The sequence below is a fragment of the Cygnus atratus genome, chromosome 10, assembly GCF_013377495.2.
Source record: "Cygnus atratus isolate AKBS03 ecotype Queensland, Australia chromosome 10, CAtr_DNAZoo_HiC_assembly, whole genome shotgun sequence".
In the NCBI taxonomy this organism is placed as follows: Eukaryota; Metazoa; Chordata; class Aves; order Anseriformes; family Anatidae; genus Cygnus; species Cygnus atratus.
This window is the reverse complement of record NC_066371.1, coordinates 34,053-52,130: the sequence shown is the minus strand read 5'-3', so window position 1 is coordinate 52,130 and position 18,078 is coordinate 34,053. Positions and strand designations below refer to the sequence as shown.

At 47.4% G+C, this 18,078-nt stretch overlaps 1 long non-coding RNA gene across 6 annotated transcripts; it reads left to right on the top strand.

The window, feature by feature from the left end:
- Positions 1 to 3,909: 3,909 nt before the first annotated feature.
- Positions 3,910 to 17,890, top strand: LOC126913421 (uncharacterized). 6 transcript variants are annotated; one of them, XR_007708689.1, is made up of 7 exons: positions 3,910 to 4,068; positions 4,635 to 4,785; positions 5,913 to 6,069; positions 6,242 to 6,388; positions 7,561 to 8,658; positions 9,232 to 9,405; positions 13,804 to 17,890. It is a non-coding gene; the product is annotated as an uncharacterized LOC126913421 (long non-coding RNA). The 6 variants fall into 6 exon arrangements; XR_007708684.1 differs by having other exon boundaries at positions 3,938 to 4,071; positions 13,643 to 17,635; XR_007708685.1 differs by having other exon boundaries at positions 3,938 to 4,071; positions 13,804 to 16,429.
- Positions 17,891 to 18,078: the final 188 nt, after the last annotated feature.

Below are 18,078 nucleotides of genomic sequence, written 5' to 3'. Positions count from 1 at the left end.
CTAAAGCCAAATTCCCACTACAACAGGTGTCTGATCTGCTTATTGGCAGTGTCATTTACAACAGCTTTCCATGCCATCACCAGTTGGCACTGGTTCCACTGTACTGATGCACCTACTGGCTGACCTACCAAAGCAAAAGTGTTCTTCTGCTTACTCTGTAGATCATCCTCAGCCAGTCTCTTCCCAATGCACTAGAATCTTGTGACACAGAGACATGCATTCTTGCATTCATCTAGTCCCCTACAAAGCTCTGCCGAGGCCTCATGTTCCTGACTTGACTCATCTCCTGTTAAGTTGCCTGCTGAGAGGATACTGTTTGTGTGGGTGCAGATGAGGGACAGACACACGGGAAAATGAAGACAAGACTTAAAAAAGGCAAAGATAAACAAATTCCCAAAGCTTCAAGTCTTGCATAAATTTCAAATTCAGTTGTGGCAGCCAGTGAAAGAGAAGTTCTCTCAGGTAAGTTGTAGATCTTGCACCTATCCAAACTACAGGGGATAACTCTTTCCACAGCAGACTCTTCCTTCTCTTACTACTACAAATTTTCCCCAGAGTTCTCCTGTGTCTCTCAGAAAGGCTATTCTACAAGGACAGAACAGAGATGCAGAAAGAAGAGCATTCACAGCTGCTTCATGAGTAGAAAGTCCAGAAAGCGAAGATCCAGAGTTTTCACCATAACAATATCCTCTTGCCCCTGAGAAGCATGAAGTGGTAGCTCTTCTTACCTGTCTTAAAGCACCAAATCAGAAAGTGGGATCCAGGCACGGCACGTGAGCACAGGGTCACAGGTCTGGTGTGCCAGGCTCCAAGGTCCTCACAGTAAGCTTTTCCATCAGTTGCCTCACTGATGTCATTATGCATCTGATCCTCATCTCCTGGTCTGTTTAGATGTGGCTGGACCCATGACTTCCCCACACAGTGTGGTGCTGACCTCACATGAGCCCCTGTCACACAGTACTTCAGTTACTAATCATTCAAACCAAAGTCACTGGGCAGCTATGCTTTGTAACAGTTTTGTGTCTTGTATGCAGTGTCTATAAACAAGTGAGCAAGTATCTATCTCTGCCCTCCAAGAGATGAGACCAGGTATCATTACAGAGTAAAAAAGAAAGAATTTTTCTGAGTAGAAACCATAAGCAAAACTAACTAATCAACCAAGCCAAAAAAAAAACACACCCATAACCAAAAACTTTTCTTGAAGGTCTTGATTTTTCTTGTTCCCACTGAAAAAAAAAAACAAACAACAAAACAAAACATATTTGCTGGTGGAAATTGGAATGACACTTGTTCTGCATGCCCATAGTTTTATGTTCTGCTGGGGTCACATTTCTGAGCAACTGCTATGTACGCTGAGAGGGACACTTCTATAATTTAAAACAAAGACAGACATTTACTGCCTCATCCTCTAGGCAGGAACTGCAACCTGTTCCTCTCTCAGATGAGATAACATCCTACCAGGAGTTCTCAGGCAGCTGTGCTGATGGTGCTTCAATGTAGATGCTGTTGAAGCTATGCCAGTGACTCATCACGTTATCTTAAGTGATCGCTTCTTGTAAAATGGATAAAACGGTATTTATCCATTCCTGTAATGCATGGTGAGATCTATGCTGATACAGAATTGAAAGGAACTCTTAATTTATTATTGTAGGACAACTAAAAATGACTAGGACTTCACTGAGGCTACTGGTAGTGGTACATGGTTTTAGGTCGCTGTCTGAGCAGCGTATACAGAGAAGAAGACATGATGTGAAGAATAACACATGAATTAATGAGAACAATAAAGGAGATAGGATGAGAGAGAGAACCAACGCATGCTGGGGTTTACTGAGCACAGTAAGTTCCTTTTTCAAATGTATTCTTTCTGAGAAGTTATAAAATCAGCCTAACTTCCACAGAACCCCTAAAGGGTGAAGAGTGAAACTTCATAAAGCTAGTGCAGGCCGATAGCTCTGAATAATGAAATGATAAACAGAGTCTGTTACAGAGGGTACTTGCAGTCATACTTTGCAGGTAGACAAGGAACACATACACGCACATTTTCTAGGACTAGATTCTTTTTTTTTTTTCTCTTGAGACTTTTTCAACTTTCTTTCATTTTTTTCAAATTTTCAGAAAGACACTTGCTGTACTAATATTAAATCATACTTGAAAGAGGCTGCCAGGCTCAACTATGGACCTGGACTTACTTGCATAAACATTTGGTGATTATTACTGCCTTTCTTTAAGTGTATAGTGAAGCCTCTGTGAGTTAAATGCCTTTCAGGACACATTGGATCTTGACCCAATTAAGTGGAACATTATCAGGCGGACTCCAGATAATTCTCTAGTAAAATTCTCTAGTATTTCACAGCTTTGCAAGGTGGTTTTTACCTTGGTTAGGGGTGGGTGAATTAGAAAAAGCTATTGTAAATATCTCTGCTATAATTGAAGATCTAGAAAATAAGTTAGATAAGTTTGCAAAAACAGTACTAGATTCATTAATAACCTCATAAGGAGGAGTGTGCACTGTAAATTAATGCTAGTTGCTGTATATATGTAGATCAAACAGGACGAATCTCACTGATATTTGGGGGAAATATTTTGGGGAAAAAAAAAGTATTTGGGGAAAAAAAAAAAAAAAGATCCTACATAGAGTACCTCAAGATGACAATTCCTGCGCATTTAGAAACATCTGGGAGAAACTATCTTCGTGGTTACCTGAATAGAATTGGCACAAACAACTATTTGTTGGTATTGTAATAATAATGGCATTGTATACCTACCATCCCCCGTGACATCCAAAGAAGACTAATGCACCTTAATGTTGGAAAAACTCAAGAGTGTGGTATGTGAAGAGCTGCAAAAACAACAGTAGGAGTAAGGAAAGAAGAGGGGGGAATTGTGAGAAACTAAGTTGTGTTTTTGCAGTAGAGAACTAATTTTCTGTATTCCAAGATAGTTGTGTAGTCATAATAAGGAGAAATGCTACGTAGATAAGTGGACAGAAGAAGGCCTCACTGTTCCGAAATAAGGCAGAAGCTTGAGGAAAAACAGGTTGAGCAATGTGGGAACAGTAAAACGAGGATCACAGGTTCTCGAAACATAACGAAAAAAACAAAAAAAAAGGAAATTAAAATAGGTTGAAAAAAAGTAAAATTGTACATATATGGTATAGAGGAGCGTCGAGTAGCTTGTGAACCTGTAGTACTCGGCCAATGAGGAAACGGGAGGTGATCAGGTGTTAGGGAATAGGGAATAAAAGGTTATGCTTTGTTTACTGTAATGCACTCCTAATTGCAGGACGCCCGCCACTGCAATCGCGAATAAAAATATCTTCACAGAAGATCCTGTCTGAAGAAAATTATTTGAGATTTTTCTCAGATATACTTGCAGGGACACCCGCCATAGCAACGAGAGAGGACCAAGCATACCCGGATCTTCTTTAAAAAAAAAAGAAAAAAAAAAGGCACTACAGGGCAACCTCTGCCCTAAGTTGTGGAAACGCATAAAGCTGTGAGTGGCGGGTTTTTTTTATTATTATTTTTTTTAGCTCGCACATCAGCGCTGCTCCGGGAAGCCATGCCTGCCGGCCGGCTCGCCCAAGCAAGGAGAGCGGGGCGGCGCCGCAGGACCCCTGCCCGCGGCAAAACGGCGGCGCCCTTCTCTCGGAGCGGGAGCAACGCAGGCTCTATACCTGGCTGGGAACCGAGAGCGGAACTGGCGTCAGGGCATGCCTCCACTGAGGGCTGAAAACACACTGTGATTGGCTGGGAACCCGAGGGCGGAAGTGGCGTCAGGCCCTGCCTTAACTGAGGGCGGAAACACTCCGTGATTGGTTGGCAATCCTGGGCGGCAGTGGCGTCAGGCCGTGCCTTCAATCAGGGTGGAAGCACTCCGTGATTGGCTGGGAACCCAGGGCGGAAGTGGCGTCACGGCGTGCCTTCACTGCAGGGTGCAAACACTCAGGGATTGGCTGGGAACCGAGGGCAGAAGTGGCGTGCAGGGCTTGCCGGCACTGGGGGCGGAAGCGGCCGAGCCGGCCGGGATCGGCTCGGGACCTGACGGGCCGGGCCGGGATGCCGAGGCGTGGTGCTGCCCTCGGACGGGACGGGCCGGGACGGGGCGAGGCAGCGGGCGGTCGGGGCGCCCACGCGGTCGGCGGTTTCTGCGGAAATGGCCCTTGTGTGGGGCGGGGGCGGCGCCGCGCCGGACCGGACCGGACCGGACCGGGCGTGCGGCGGGTTCTGCACTGCGCGGGGCTTCGGGGGGCTGGGGGAGAGGAGGGCGGAGCGGTGGGGGCGGTTGTGTGCGCTTGGCCGACTCCCCTCTGGTTCGATGGACTGCTCCGTCCCGAGGCATGCTGGGAGCTGTAGTTCTGTGATGCGCGGCCGGTCTTTCCCCGAGCCGGGGCCGGGGCCGGGCCGTGCGCGCCGGGAGGCGCAGGTCGCCGCTGGCTGCGAGCGCGGTTAGCCGGCGGTGAGGCGAGCGAGAGCCTTCGGGGGTGCTTCCCCGGAGCGTCGGGCCGGGAGGGGTGGGGGCTGCGGCGGCCGGGCGCGGGTCCTCGCTGCGCTTGACCGTCGGGCTGCGCCTCGGAGGTTTTCCTCTCCCCGCGTGCTGACAGCCGGCTCTCTCCTTTTTCTGCGGCTCACCAGGGCAGAAGCAGCTCCCCGCCGCTAGGACCCCTGCGGGGTTTGTTGCCGAGCGAAGGTGGCGCACCAGCTACACCGAGGAAAGTTGCAGCTGGCGTGCTGCAGCCGCGGGTTTCCCAGGAGAAAGAGCAGCCCGACTGTCCCAGCTGTCCAGGTAAGTCGCAGCAAACTCCGGGTGAAACCGAGGCGTGCTCGTAAACTTCCTGCAGCCCAGGCTCAAAGGCTTAAACGAATGTGCTGAAGCGCGAACTGCTCAGTGCGGAGGAGCGCAAAGGAAAGCCGCGTAGTGCCTGCCCAAGTTGTAGGAGCTTCTTAGACCTCGAATGAATTGGCCTGTCGAGCTCTGTCTCTTTGTTGCTCAGTCTGTGGTACGAGAGGCTAAACTTTGTCCCGCCTCAGCTTTCAGAGTTGTCCTAGAAATAAACCGGTGCTTGCGGGGCTTTCCAGAACGCTGGTTGTGGTCGGTCAAGACAGACGTGAGAGGCAATTTCTGTCTGTCTGTCTGTCTATTGGTTATGTCCAAGAGTTGTGCTTGAACTGTGTGCAATAAAGAGGCCCTGGGCCCGTACTGAGCAGCGAGAGAAAGCAAAACTCCAGGTAAGCGCTGGCCGTGGCAAAGTTGCTTGGGAATTGAGCGGCTGGGGGTCTTTCCAGCAGAACTCGGTACTCAGACAGAAACATGACCTTCGAGGTCCCTGTCTGTCTTGCGTCGAAGCTGTGGTATTTGACCCCTAACTGTATGGAGTTGCTAAATCCTAGAGGGGATGATATAGACGTCCCTGGTTCAGCCTTTTTTGTCACAGTCATTGCAGATTTTTTGGAAAAGTGAGTATTATCCCTCTCTTTAAATTCACCTTTTAAAGTATTCTTTCTGCAAACTCCTGTCTGTGGTTTAGGTACTTGATTTGCGTGAAACAGAGCCAGACTTTCCTATTAAGTAGTGCCCCGATTGAAATTCCGTGTCGTTGGAGAACAAGAACTATAAATGGTGCTTGGCAGTTTAAAGTCTCTTGGCTTCTACGAAGGCTAACTTGCCAAAGCGAGTAGGAAGTAGCCTAAAGTTCAGTAAAGACACTGAATAGAAAAGGTCCTCTTCTTGATGGGAAAAGAGCTTCGCAGAACACGAGCTCTGTTTCCCGTAGGGCTCCCTACTTACCCACCCGTTCAGCAATTATTGCAGGCTTTGACTGGTCCCCTCAGGTCCAATATTGCACAAGCGTTGTGCCGCAGATGGTACGTTAGCTTACTTTCCATCTCGTGCTGCGTTACTTATACCCGCAGAAGACTTACTTCAGCGTCGAATAAACCCCGTGCGAAGCGACCCCGACTCATGCCAGTGGGACCATCGCGTTGTGGCTGGTAAAATCCAGGAACAGGACAATGCTTGGAAGAATGTAACCTATGGAGGAGCAGGCAACAGTCTCCTGTTAGGCAACAGGTTTTCGAGACTGCTTTCCCTACACCCCTGTGCATTTTGAAGGAGGCAGTCCCTAGGCTGATGCAATCCAACTGCATCTAAGCTGTAGGTTGCTACTTCCATAAACTATAAAGGAATTTAACGTGGTTTTTTTTGTTTTGTTTTGTTTGTTTTGTTTTTGTTTTAAATCGAGGCTCGTGTGCGTCTGTTTGGCTTGTCCCGATGGCTGGTGTAGATGACTGCTCACGTGCCCCAAAGCTCCTTGTGCTGATGTTGGATCTGCCCCTCGGCAAAGGACCGCATCCCGTGTGTTCAGCTTTTCTTCCTTACCATGTCGTATGTATGTATGTATTTATTTACTTTTCTCAAAGAAAGGGTGGATTTTTCATGGGTCTCTCTGTGAGCATATCGAACCAGGCTGCAGTAAATACGCGTAAGCGAGTAGGCTGCAGCGCGTACTGGACGGTATCAGAGCGCTACCCTGCTAGCAGTGGAGAGCCAGGTGAAGGTGTCTAGGGTAAGGGCTTGTTCTGCCTCAAGTGGAACGGAAAGTTTCTGAAGTTGAGCATCCCGGGGGATGTTTGTAGGACTGTTGTTTTGTTAGACGATAAAAGTTCAGATGGCTGTCGATGAAGGGGATTTTGTTGGCTCTTTTAGATAGCTGTTCCTACCGAAGATCGCATCGGTTACAAAAGGTAATAGTAACCTTGCAGTCTCTACGGTCTGTAGCAAAATAAACTGGCAGATGAATAAATGAGCAGGTACAAATACACGTGACTCTATAGCTGAGATTAAATAACATGCAGTTTCTTCTGTGTTTTGTCTTTCAAAGCACATCGTTGCCGAGCGCCTGAGCTTTTTGCTCGCGTTACCGAGGAAAGGAATGGCTGCGCTTCTTCCCCCCTCATCCCTCTCTTTTTTTTTCTCTCCTCTTTTCCTCAAGGAAATGTTTTCCTTGGATGTCCACATGAAAATTAAAAAAAAAATTTAAAAAATTAAAAAAAATAATAATAAAAAAAAAAAAGGTGATGGTGAATACTGACAGAATTGGGTGACTTTTTCAAGGTAGAGGACAAAGAACGTGGAAATTTCTAGTACATTAGTGTTACTCTGTTAACAGAACCAACGTACACGCCGCTTGCTGTTCCTAGTTTTTTGGTTTGGTTTTCCTTTCAGTAGTCTCCCCAAAGGCTTTTCTGGACATGTTGTGTACCTTTTTTGTTCTTCCAGGATTCATTCGTCAGGAAAGACGACCATGAAATCCAAGGGCTGTGGACAACCATCTACCAGATGGTTGTTGCAGTTGCCTTTGGTCATGTCATTCGTCCTTTTAGCTCGCCCTTTCCTTTATCTTGAGTTGAATTTTTCTTGCAGCGCTATGTTTGCAGTGGTAACATTGCTGCCGAGGTGTTTTTTGACTAAAAATGATCTTAACTGTAGTAGTGAATTCACAGAGTGTGGCTTTGTGTAATGACTCCCATGATCACAACTTTTTTTTTTCCTTTGTCACAGGAGAAAAGCTCTTTCCAGAGAGATGGAGAAGGAATTAATTATACCTCTGCCTCATCCTGTGAGACCAGAAGACAATGACTCACTAACTGTAAGCTGCGATTCTCAGGAGTCGCATGGCTAAGAGTCTCAGGTTCCTTCTCTGCCTGCCCCCCAGGGCCTTAGGCATGAGAAATCTTAGGCTTAATGTTTTTGCCTATGAAATACTGTCGCGTTAAGGGGCATAGCTGACTACCTGTTACGGTTCTGGTCGGATTCAGGGTACTGAACTGTCACGGTCACGGATTCACCTAAATAACGTAGCACACCCTCGCTCTAGTCGCGTTCAATGACAACTGTCACAGCTAGGAACAATGCACTGAACAGCAATTTATTACAGCAACAAGGACACAGGTTCTTTGGATCGCCGGCGGTAAATTCACTGTCCGCGAAAGCAAGCGAGCATGCATGCTCAGCGCTCAGTGGTCGCACCTTGGAGGCACGGAGCTTTTGGGATGGAGGTGTGTTTTGATCTTATGATGATACTAGAATGAGCAAAAGTTCCCTAGAGTACAGTGTTTTGTTAAAAACATGACAGGTCGTTGGCTCAGGGTAGCAAACGTGCAGCTTATCGGTCTCAGTGTGCACAAGAGCATCGCGTCCCCATCTGGTCGCAGAGCCTATCCGTGGTGTTTCCACTCCGCCTTACGCTCCGTCCCGTTCCTTAGAGTCAGCACACTGAGTTCCCCTAGTGCGATAGCATGTAAAGTTGGAGGCCTAGGGAACGCTTAGGTAGCGCAGCTGCCCTCCACCCTGAAAGCTTCTTCAGTGCTGTACGCTTTCTTTAAAAGGTAAATATGAGTTTAATTGGCCTAGTTACTTCAGGCAATTACTCTGCAACTACCCAAAGCAGCGATAGTGAGAAGCCCACTTCCAGCATCCGCTCCCCACGCAGGGATGGACGGGTGGACAGACGGATGCCGCTCTTTGCCTTGCCCGCCAGGGGAAGGGGAGAATGACCGGGCAGGGAGCCCCACCGCAGCCCCCCTCCCGGGAGTCCTGCACAGCAGTTTAATAAAGTTTGCTTTCCGGCCCGTGCCCCCTTTGGTGGTTGCCGCCGCGGTAAGTGGCTGTCGCTGCCTGCGTGTGGGTGCAGGTTCCGTAGCGGGGTGGGTGTGGAAGGGGCACGGGCCCGGAGGGGGGGGGTGGCCCCGTGTCCGTCGGCCGGGGTGCGGGACCAGCCCTGCCGGGTGGGGGGGCAGCTGCCTATTGTGGGACCGGGAGGGCAGCTCGGTGCTGTCTTTGCTCCCCGGGCTGGGGGGGACTGCTCTGTGTGGTGGGGGCTGCTTGCAGAAGCGCGGGGGGGGGGGGGGGCTGGGGGTTTCCCGGCAGGACCCCCAGGGCAAGGGATGGCGTTGCGGAGGCCGGGTCCCGCGGGATTGGCGGCTGGGTCAGGGAAAGGCCAGGCAGGGATGGCACGGGGTGGCAGGCACGGGTCTGCGGGTGCTGGGCTGCAGGTCGGGAAGCCCGGGGCTGGCTCCGCGGTGTCCGCAGTGTCAAGCCGCCAGGAGCACCTTCTCCCACAGCAAGCCGGGAGTTGTGGTCGTTGGGCTCTGAGCCCCCCGTTGCCCACGTTGGGTTCGTTATTATTATCTCCCTGCCTTTTTTATCCTGGTAAAAAATGTACTGTTTCAGCTTGCCGTCGCTCAGCTTCCCAGCCGTGAGCGGCACGTTGCCCAAGGCAGATCCTGAGGCCTCCCTGAGGCGGCGTGGGGTGCAAATTCCTGCTGTTTTCGTTTGTGCTTCTTCTGGGAAAATGGTCTGGGAAGCTGTGCCTGCTGACCTCGGGACGCCCCCTGCCGGGGAAAGGTGGGTACCGCAGGCGGCGCTGCTCGCGCATGCGCGGTGGCGCCCCCGGGCGCCGTCTGCCGCCCCCTGCCGGCTAAGGGTGGGTACTGCAGGCGGGGCGGCGCATGCGCGGTGGCGCCCCCGGGCGCTCCCTGCTGCCCCCTGTCGGCGAAAAGCGGATACTGCGGGCGGAGTGGGGCGGCGCGTGCGCGTTGGCGTCCCGGACGCCGCCTGCCGCCCCCTGCCGGCGAAAAGCGGGTACTGCAGCCGGCGCTCGTCTGCGCATGCGCGTTGGCGTCCCCGGGCGCCCTCTGCCGCCCCCTGTCGGGGAAAAGGGGGTACTGCAGCCAGCGCGGGGCCGCGCATGCGCGGTTTTTTTCCTGCGCGTGATGTTACTACATTGATTTTGTTTTTTGGGGTGTAATCTGTTATGCTGCTAGATTTTTCTTCCTGTGTAGAAAGAAAGGTTGAGCTAATTCCAGTTAGCTTCAGTAACTTGCTTTCTCATATTGTCATTTCAATATTCAAAGCTGAAGCAAAAGCATTGGTATTGTTGCTGCTAGAGAGACACCAGTTCTCCTGTCTGCACTCTGCATGCTGTTCAGATAAGCTAGAAAAAAATAAAGGAAAAAGAAAAACAGCTGCTGCTCCTTCCGCTCTCTTTCTACTTTCTCGTGCTTTGCCCCTCCCCTTTCCCAGGTGATTGGGTTTGGGTTCCAGGCAGAGCTTAATGGTAATTGAGTCACAGGCATCCCATCAGAGAGCTCATTCTGCCTGGGCTGCACTTTGGGTAAGTGCTTTGGTTTTCCTTCAGTCAGTTGCAGGGGTCTTTAGGTGGGTCAGAGTCTACAGACTGATGCGTTTCCAAGTAGAGATCGGTACGTCCTTTTTGAGGTAACAACTAGTAGGATCTGTTAGAGGCAGTTCTGCGGAGAGCTGACAGAGGGCCTGAGACTGATTAAAGAGGCAGGATCCATGAAGTAGTGGGGAAGGGAAGAAGGTAGGCACTCCGGGTTTAGGAATTGATCCGGTAACTCTGTGCAGAGACCAAGGTAAGAAATATTAAGTATTGCCTTGGGGGTCGGGTGAGACGCCATGTGATGTGTGATTGAGACATACTTTTGTACGAAGCAAGTGTGGAGAGTCCTGATCCGCGGTTCCGTAGCTCCGCGAGGGGTGTGGCCGGAGACAGCTGAAGTGTGAGACAAGAGAGAGAAAGGAAGCGTCTCGGGAAATTTGGTGTATGGTAGCCCTTGCACGGTAAAGTGCTTGGCAGTACACTCCCATTTTCCAGAATCGGAACGTTAGTGTGTGGTACCCTGCAGGAGGGAAAATTTCTGTAGCAGCACACTGACAAGGGCTAGGAAAAATGGGAAATATGAGTTCCAGGGCACAGGGAGATATCCCTGGGGGAGTGCCTACCAACAGGTCTTCCTGAAGAATGATAAGAAATTGGAAAAAATAATATCAAAATCAGAGGAGGTGATAAAATAAAGGAGAAAAAAAAAAAGGTTAAATATTGTGTATCAGTCAGGACAAAAGAACCAATTAAGGAAACAGCAGTATTTTGGCCAAAATATGGGTCTGATGAAAATTCAGGCTTTATATGTAAACAATAAGATTCCATTTTCGGAGAAGGAGCCAAGTTACGCTCCCTATAATCCTAACATTGCACTGGTGGTAGCAGCAGTCGCTCCAGGAAGGGAGACAGGGACTGTAATTAACACTGTCCCTAGAGAAGGAGCGTACTCTAGGCTCTGGCAAGAATTAGAACAAGGTAGATGAGATACTGAGAATTTTGCCTTCCCTGATACTAACAGTACTAACACTAACTGTGTATCCTCTTAGGTGAACTCCCCCTCTCCTTACCGGCAGAGAGGTTAGGAGTTTTAAGGAGGAGACAAAGTCTTTAGCTGAGCACCCCAACAGGCTAGCTGAACTATTAGACCAGTTCCTAGGACCTAACTTACACTCTCGAGGAGGAATTATGTCTGTAAGTATGTTGTTTACAGGGAAAGAAATAGGAATGATCAGGAGGAGAGCTGCTATACAAAAATGGGAGAGAGCTCATCCTCCAGGACCAGGGGTAATACCGGCAGGGCAGAAATAACCACTTGTCGATCCTGGTTGGAATAATAATAATGCACAACACAGAAATCATATGAGAGATTTGGGGTCAGAATGAGAAAGTACTCGTGGATGAATCCCAAGGACCTGGTATCCCAAGGTCTCTTGAAAGTTCATTTTGTGATTAAAGCCTGGCAAGATACACAGAAAAAGCTCCAGAAGGTGGGGGGATGTAGTGAACAGTCACTGTGGGGGGCCCTCCTGTGGGAGGCCCTGGAGGTGTATATTGGGAGGGGAGATGAGAAGGAAAAGCAGAGAGCGAAACTAATGGTATTGACAGCGTAGCAGGTAGTGAGGCGGAGGGTTGGAGAAAGAGGAAGAAAATCTTCAGGGGGAGTCAGGGCCAGGATGGAAAGGAGAGGAAGAGAGATGAAGGAATGGCAGGCAAGGAAAGCTCAGGGACAGGCTTTGAAGTGTGGCCAGGCTAGCCACTTCAAATAGGAATGTCTGGAGTGGAAGAAGGAGGAGAGAAGGAAAATGGGAAAATACAGGCTGGAGAAAGATAGAAGTGTTAAAAAGGGTTTTGAAGGTGTTAAAGGTGTGGTATGTAGTGTTTGACAGAGCTGTTTGAAGTTGAATGAGTAGGGAAAGAGGATGAAGGCATTATCTAAGTAACAGTCTAGAAGTTTTGGTATATTTGCTGTGGTGTTTGGTCAGTTTCCCAAGTACTGGGGAAGGGGGGGGGACAGCCTGCTCCCCCCCCCCCCCCCCCCCCCCCCCCGAACCTTGCTATGTGAACCCAATACACTGGGGCAGCTAGATCATTACTGGCTTGTAAAGTATCAGGGATTAAATTAACTAATGAAACCCTAAAAGTGATGGGGGTAGAAGGGGCTGGGATAACAGTGCCACTTTTGGGGGATACCAGGCTGAGAGTAGGGGATAAAATGATCGCTGGGCAATTACTGTATGTACCAAAGGCAGGGACTAACTTGTTGGGAAGGGATTTGATGATGACATTGGGCATTCAAATAGCAAATTGTTAGACTGGAATAACAGTGTTATTAATGGAGTGCTCTCAGGCCCTGAGGGCAAAGATCTATTCACCTCTGACTGGAAAGACCCTGAAATGGGGGCGGAAGCAACAATACAGGCGGACAGTTTTACCTCAGGGGTTTACAGGGCCACCAATTTATTTGGGCAAGTTCTAGAACAGATTTTGGAGCAATTACAATCTCCCGAGGAGGTATTACTGTTACAAATATGCAGATGAACTTTTATTGTCAGGACAGGAGAAAACAGTTGTGAAGGAAGCTACTAACAAGCTATTCGACTTTCTGGGAAAGCAGGGCTTGGGAGTATTGAAAAATAAATGACAATATGTAGAAGGAGAAGTCAGGTATTTAAGGCATCTAATGTCTGAGGGAAAACGAAGAATAAATCCAGAGAGGATTCAGAGAATTGTTGAAAACTAAGAAAGAATTAAAAAGTTTTAAGAGTGAGAATTTTTTTTTATAAGGAATCAGGAGCCACGAAGTCTGAGGGAAAATGGATACTCCCTGATGGGAGAGAAATGCTGAATAAAGCACCAATGAGGCAAATATTAACTGTTTTACATCAAGAGAGTCATTGGGAGGTGCAAGCAATGTGTGATGTTGTGCTAAGAAAGTATGTCTGTGTAGGAATATACACTTTAGCGAAGCAAATATGCAGAGGATGTACCATATGTCAAAAGGCAAATAAAAAGGTCATCCGTAACCCACCTAGAGGGGGACGGGAGCCAGGGATTTGACCTTTCCAAAGCATACAGGTAGACTTTACCGAATTACCTGAAGTAGGGAGACTTAAGTACTTGTTTGTCCTAGTTGACCACATGACTGGATGGGTGTAAGCTTTCCCCTCGGTATCTGCCACTGCGAACACGGTGGCTAAGGTATCGCCGGAGCAAATAGACCCTAGATATGGGATAGTTGAAAACATTGATTCAGATCAAGGAAGTCATTTCACTTCACAAGTACTGCAAGGGTTAATGCAGGTCTTAGAGATTGAATGGAATTTTCACACCCCCTGGCACCCCTCCTCTTCTGGGAAGGTAGGGCGAATGAACCAGACATTAAAGAAGCAATTAACTAAATCAGTGTTAGAAACCCAACTTCCTTGGGTAGAATGATTACCTTTAGCACTCCTCCAGGTTCAAACAGCACCGAGAAAGGATCTAGGAATTTCACCGTATGAGATGCTGTTCGGATTCCCCTATCTGGGTAGAAGGGATGAGATACCACAATTCGAAACAAGAGAGAGTTTTCTTAAGAACTGTATTCTGGGGTTGTCCTCTTCTTTGTCATCTCTCAGAACCCGTGGGTTGTTGGCTCAAGCCCCACCTTTGGAATTCCCCATTCTCCACCATCAACCAGGAAATTGGGTCCTGATTCGGATCTGGAAAGAATCAAAACTCCGGCCTGAATGGGAAGGACTATTCCAAGTACTACTAACCACTGAAACAGCCGTAAGAACTGCAGAAAAAGTCTGAACTCACTATACTCGAGTGAAGGCATCCGTCGACCCTAGTAACTGGGAAGCTGTTCCTACAGAAGACTTGTTGGAAGTTGAAATCGAGGAGAAAAATCTTGTAGTGGACTCTGAGCAGGATAAAAGCTTACAATTGTAAACTAACCTTTTATTTTCACAGGTAACTAATGAGTGTGACTTGTGATTGAGAGAAGGGACTGGCCTATGGCAAATCGAAGTGCTCCCAAGGGGTTTTTGTTCTAGTAGTAGTGTACATATATCTTACTCTTTGTATTGGTAATTATTTGGAAACCTAAGGGTTAAAAATAATGACAGGGAAAAATCAACTATTAATTTTGTTTCTAGTGATTGTGGGCCTCAGAGAAGGCCTTGGTCAATTGGCAACTTGGAAAAGCCATGACCAGATAATAGTAAGACGGGATACCCCGTCAAAATAGGGGGTGAATGTGACAGAGGATTATGTACCACAGTCTGTCATGTCTGATGCTTGTGAGGTGTTAGCTTGTGGAGATTTAAATGCCCAATGACAATTGAGCAGAGAGAACAAATAACTGGGAGAGACCCAACAGCCAGATTGAGAATAGCTGTATGGAAACGATCTTCTATTTCCATCAGAGAAAGGGAGAAACTCAAGGAGAAAACAGGAGAGAAGACAGGAGGCCCTCGTTGAAATGCGGCAGTTCAAACATTTGAGATTGAAACAGGGTATGGGGATGTGAATGCCTGGATAGAATGGGTCAAATATACTGTCCAGAATCTCAACCATAGCAATTGCTATGCTTGTGCCTCGGGACAACTGATTGCCCAGATAGTGCCCTTCCCATTGGGGTGGACCAGGGATTCCCAGGGGATGCGATGTATGATTGCATTGTACCAAGAAAAGACTGCCAGGGGAAATGAGGCCTGTAAGTCTCTCTCTTTGCTGTTCCCTTCCTTGCGTGATAGCAGTATCAGGGTTCCCCCTGCATTCTCTACAGCTATAGGTAACCATACAGCTTGCCTCTCACGGCAGGGTATGAGTGCTACCCGGCATCTGGGAGAATTTGCCTTGTGCATGAGGACCTTGAATGCTACCAAGGACTTGATGGGAAACTGCTCAAGACTTGAGATCCCCAGGGCAGATCTGTGGTGGTACTGTGGAGGGAAGATCTTACGGTCCACCCTACCATCTAATTGGGGAGGCACTTGTGCACTTGTTCAATTAGCTATACCCTTCACCCTGGCATTTGAAAGAGAAACATCACAAATACCCAGAAGAAGTAAAAGAGGCTTAGGAATATCATTTGATGATAGAGTATATATAGATTCTATTGGGGTGCCTAGAGCAGTTTCCGATGAACAGAAAACCAGGAATCAAGTTGCTGCAGGGTTTGAGTCACTGTTCTGGTGGGTAACAACCAATAAGAGTATTTATTATAGTCAGCAGATATTCATAAATTATACAAGGGATGCGATAAGAGAAATCGCTGAACAACTAGATGACACCAGCAAAATGGCTTAGGAAAACAGAATAGCATTAGATATGATGATCGCGGAGAAAGGAGGTGTGTGTGTGTGTGTGTGTGTGTGATACTGAGCAACCATTGTTGCACTTTTATACCCAACAATGCTGCCCCAGATGGCACAGTAACTAGAGCATTGCAAGGGCTTACCGCCCTTGCCAGTGAGTCGGCAGAATAATTAGGAACAGGCACGTCCATCACAGGATGTTTGGAATCTTGGTTTGGTAAATGGAAAGGGATCATAGTGTCCATATTTGCATCCTTGATCGTAGTAGCAGGAGTTTTGACGGCCATTGGTTGTTGCATTATCCCCTGTGTAAAAGGACTAGTACAATGGTTAATTGAAACTGCACTATTGAAACAAATGACCATGGAGCCACCACCTTACTCAGATACGGTGATGATATTAGAGGAGATGGAAAGCAAAGAGGGTGAAGAAGAGGAAGATACCTACCAAATTACACCTTAGAAGAAAGTTTTGCAAAAATCAACAATTTATAAAGAAGAAAAGGGGGGAACTGTGGGAATAAAAATGTTGTTTTTGCAGAGTTACATTGTTTAGAGGGAAGGAATGTGGCATTGAGATAGGCTTGCAGTGATAAGAAAGTGTAACAGACAACCTTGTAAAATGCAGACAACCGGACTCCTTAGAGCAGTTAGGTGAAAATCACAGTGTCAAGTCAGATAAGTGAAGAAACATTACCACTTCAAACAGTAAAAAAGTCAAAAGAAATTTGAAATTTAACAGGCCGGCAACTGAAGGTCATGAATTGTCTGTGAAGCGTCAGATAGGTTGTGAACCTGGAATACGCAGTCAGTTGGGAAACAGAGGAGGGTCCCGGTCATCAAGAAAGAAAGTATATAAAAAATGTACTATGTGACTAGTAGGTGCGCTCCTGCTTGTGGGATGCGTGCCATTGCGATCGCGAATAAATTACTACTTCACTGAGATCCTTGCCTGAGCCTAAGTTACTAGCTATGGAGTGTTTCTCACACTCCCTGCACATAATCCTGGCTACAATATACCATGTTATCGAAGGTGCCTTTTAAACAACATTGATAGAAACTCAAGGGGCGATAGTACTGACCCTGGGTGTGGAACTACCCTAACAGGGAATAATCCATACTGTACCAAATATGGTAGCCGCAGGAATGCTAATATACATAGCGCACACCAGATGCAACATGAGAATCCTGTAACTGGATGGCCTGTCCCAAATGGCAAGAGGTGGTACTGGCTACGTGGCAATAAAGCCAGGAAGGTGTTGCCCCTGGGATGGAAGGGAGCTTGCACCCTGGAGGCAATAATTCCAAATATAACTATTATTGAAGACCCACAAAGCCAAAGCCCCCTTGAGACCACACGCAGGATTAAGCAGACGCCAGAAAATTCTCTAGTAAAATTCTCTAGTATTTCACAGCTTTGCAAGGTGGTTTTTACCTTGGTTAGGGGTGGGTGAATTAGAAAAAGCTATTGTAAATATCTCTGCTATAACTGAAGAACTAGAAAATAAGTTTGATAAGTTTGCAAAAATAGTACTGTAGAATCGAATAGTATTAGATTCATTAATAACCTCGTAAGGAGGAGCGTGCACTGTAATTAATGCTAGTTGCTGTATATATGTAGATCAAATGGGACGAATTTGACTGATTTTGGGGGGAAAAAAAAGTATATTGGGAGGGTGTGGGGGGGAAAAGATCCTACATAGAGTAGCTCAAGATGACAGTTCCTGGGCATTTAGAAAAATTTGGGAGGAACTAACTTTGTGGTTACCTGAACAGAATTGGCTCAGACAACTATTTGTTGGTATTGTAAAACTAATGGCATTGTACACCTACCACCCCCCGTGACATCTGAAGAAGACTATTGCGCCTTAATGTTGGAAAAACTCAAGAGTGCGGTATGTGAAGAGGTGCAAAAACAACAGTAGGAGTAAGGAAAGAAGAGGGGGGAATTGTGAGAAAACTAAGTTGTGTTTTGCAGTAGAGAACTAATTTTCTGTATTCCAAGTAGTTGTGTAGTCATAATAAGGAGAAATGCTATGTGGATAAGTGGACAGTAGAAGGCCTCACTGTTCCAAAATAAGGCAGAAGCTTGAGGAAAAACAGGTTGAGCAGTGTGGGAACAGTAAAACAAAGATCACAGGTTCCTGAAACATAAGAAAAGGAAAAAAAAAGAAAATAAGACGGGAGAAAATTAAAGGGTTGAAAAAAAAACTAAAATTGTACATATATGGTATAGAGGAGCGTCGAGTAGTTTGTGAACCTGTAGTACTCGGCCAATGAGGAACCAGGGGAGGTGATCAGGTGTCAGGGAATAGAGAATAAAAGTTGATGCTTTGTTTACTGGAATGCACTCCTAAGTGGCAGGACGCCTGCCACTGCAACCGCGAATAAAATAGCTTCACAGAAGATCGTGTGTGAAGAAAATTATTTGAGATGTTTCTCGCAGACATACTCGATGAGAGAGGACCAAGAATACCCGGGCCTTCTGTTTTTTAAAAAAAAAAAAAAAAAAAGGAAACACAGGGGCAACCTCAGGGTCGCCTTCCCACAGGGAAGTGGCGCCGTGATTGGCTGGACTCTGAGGGCGGAA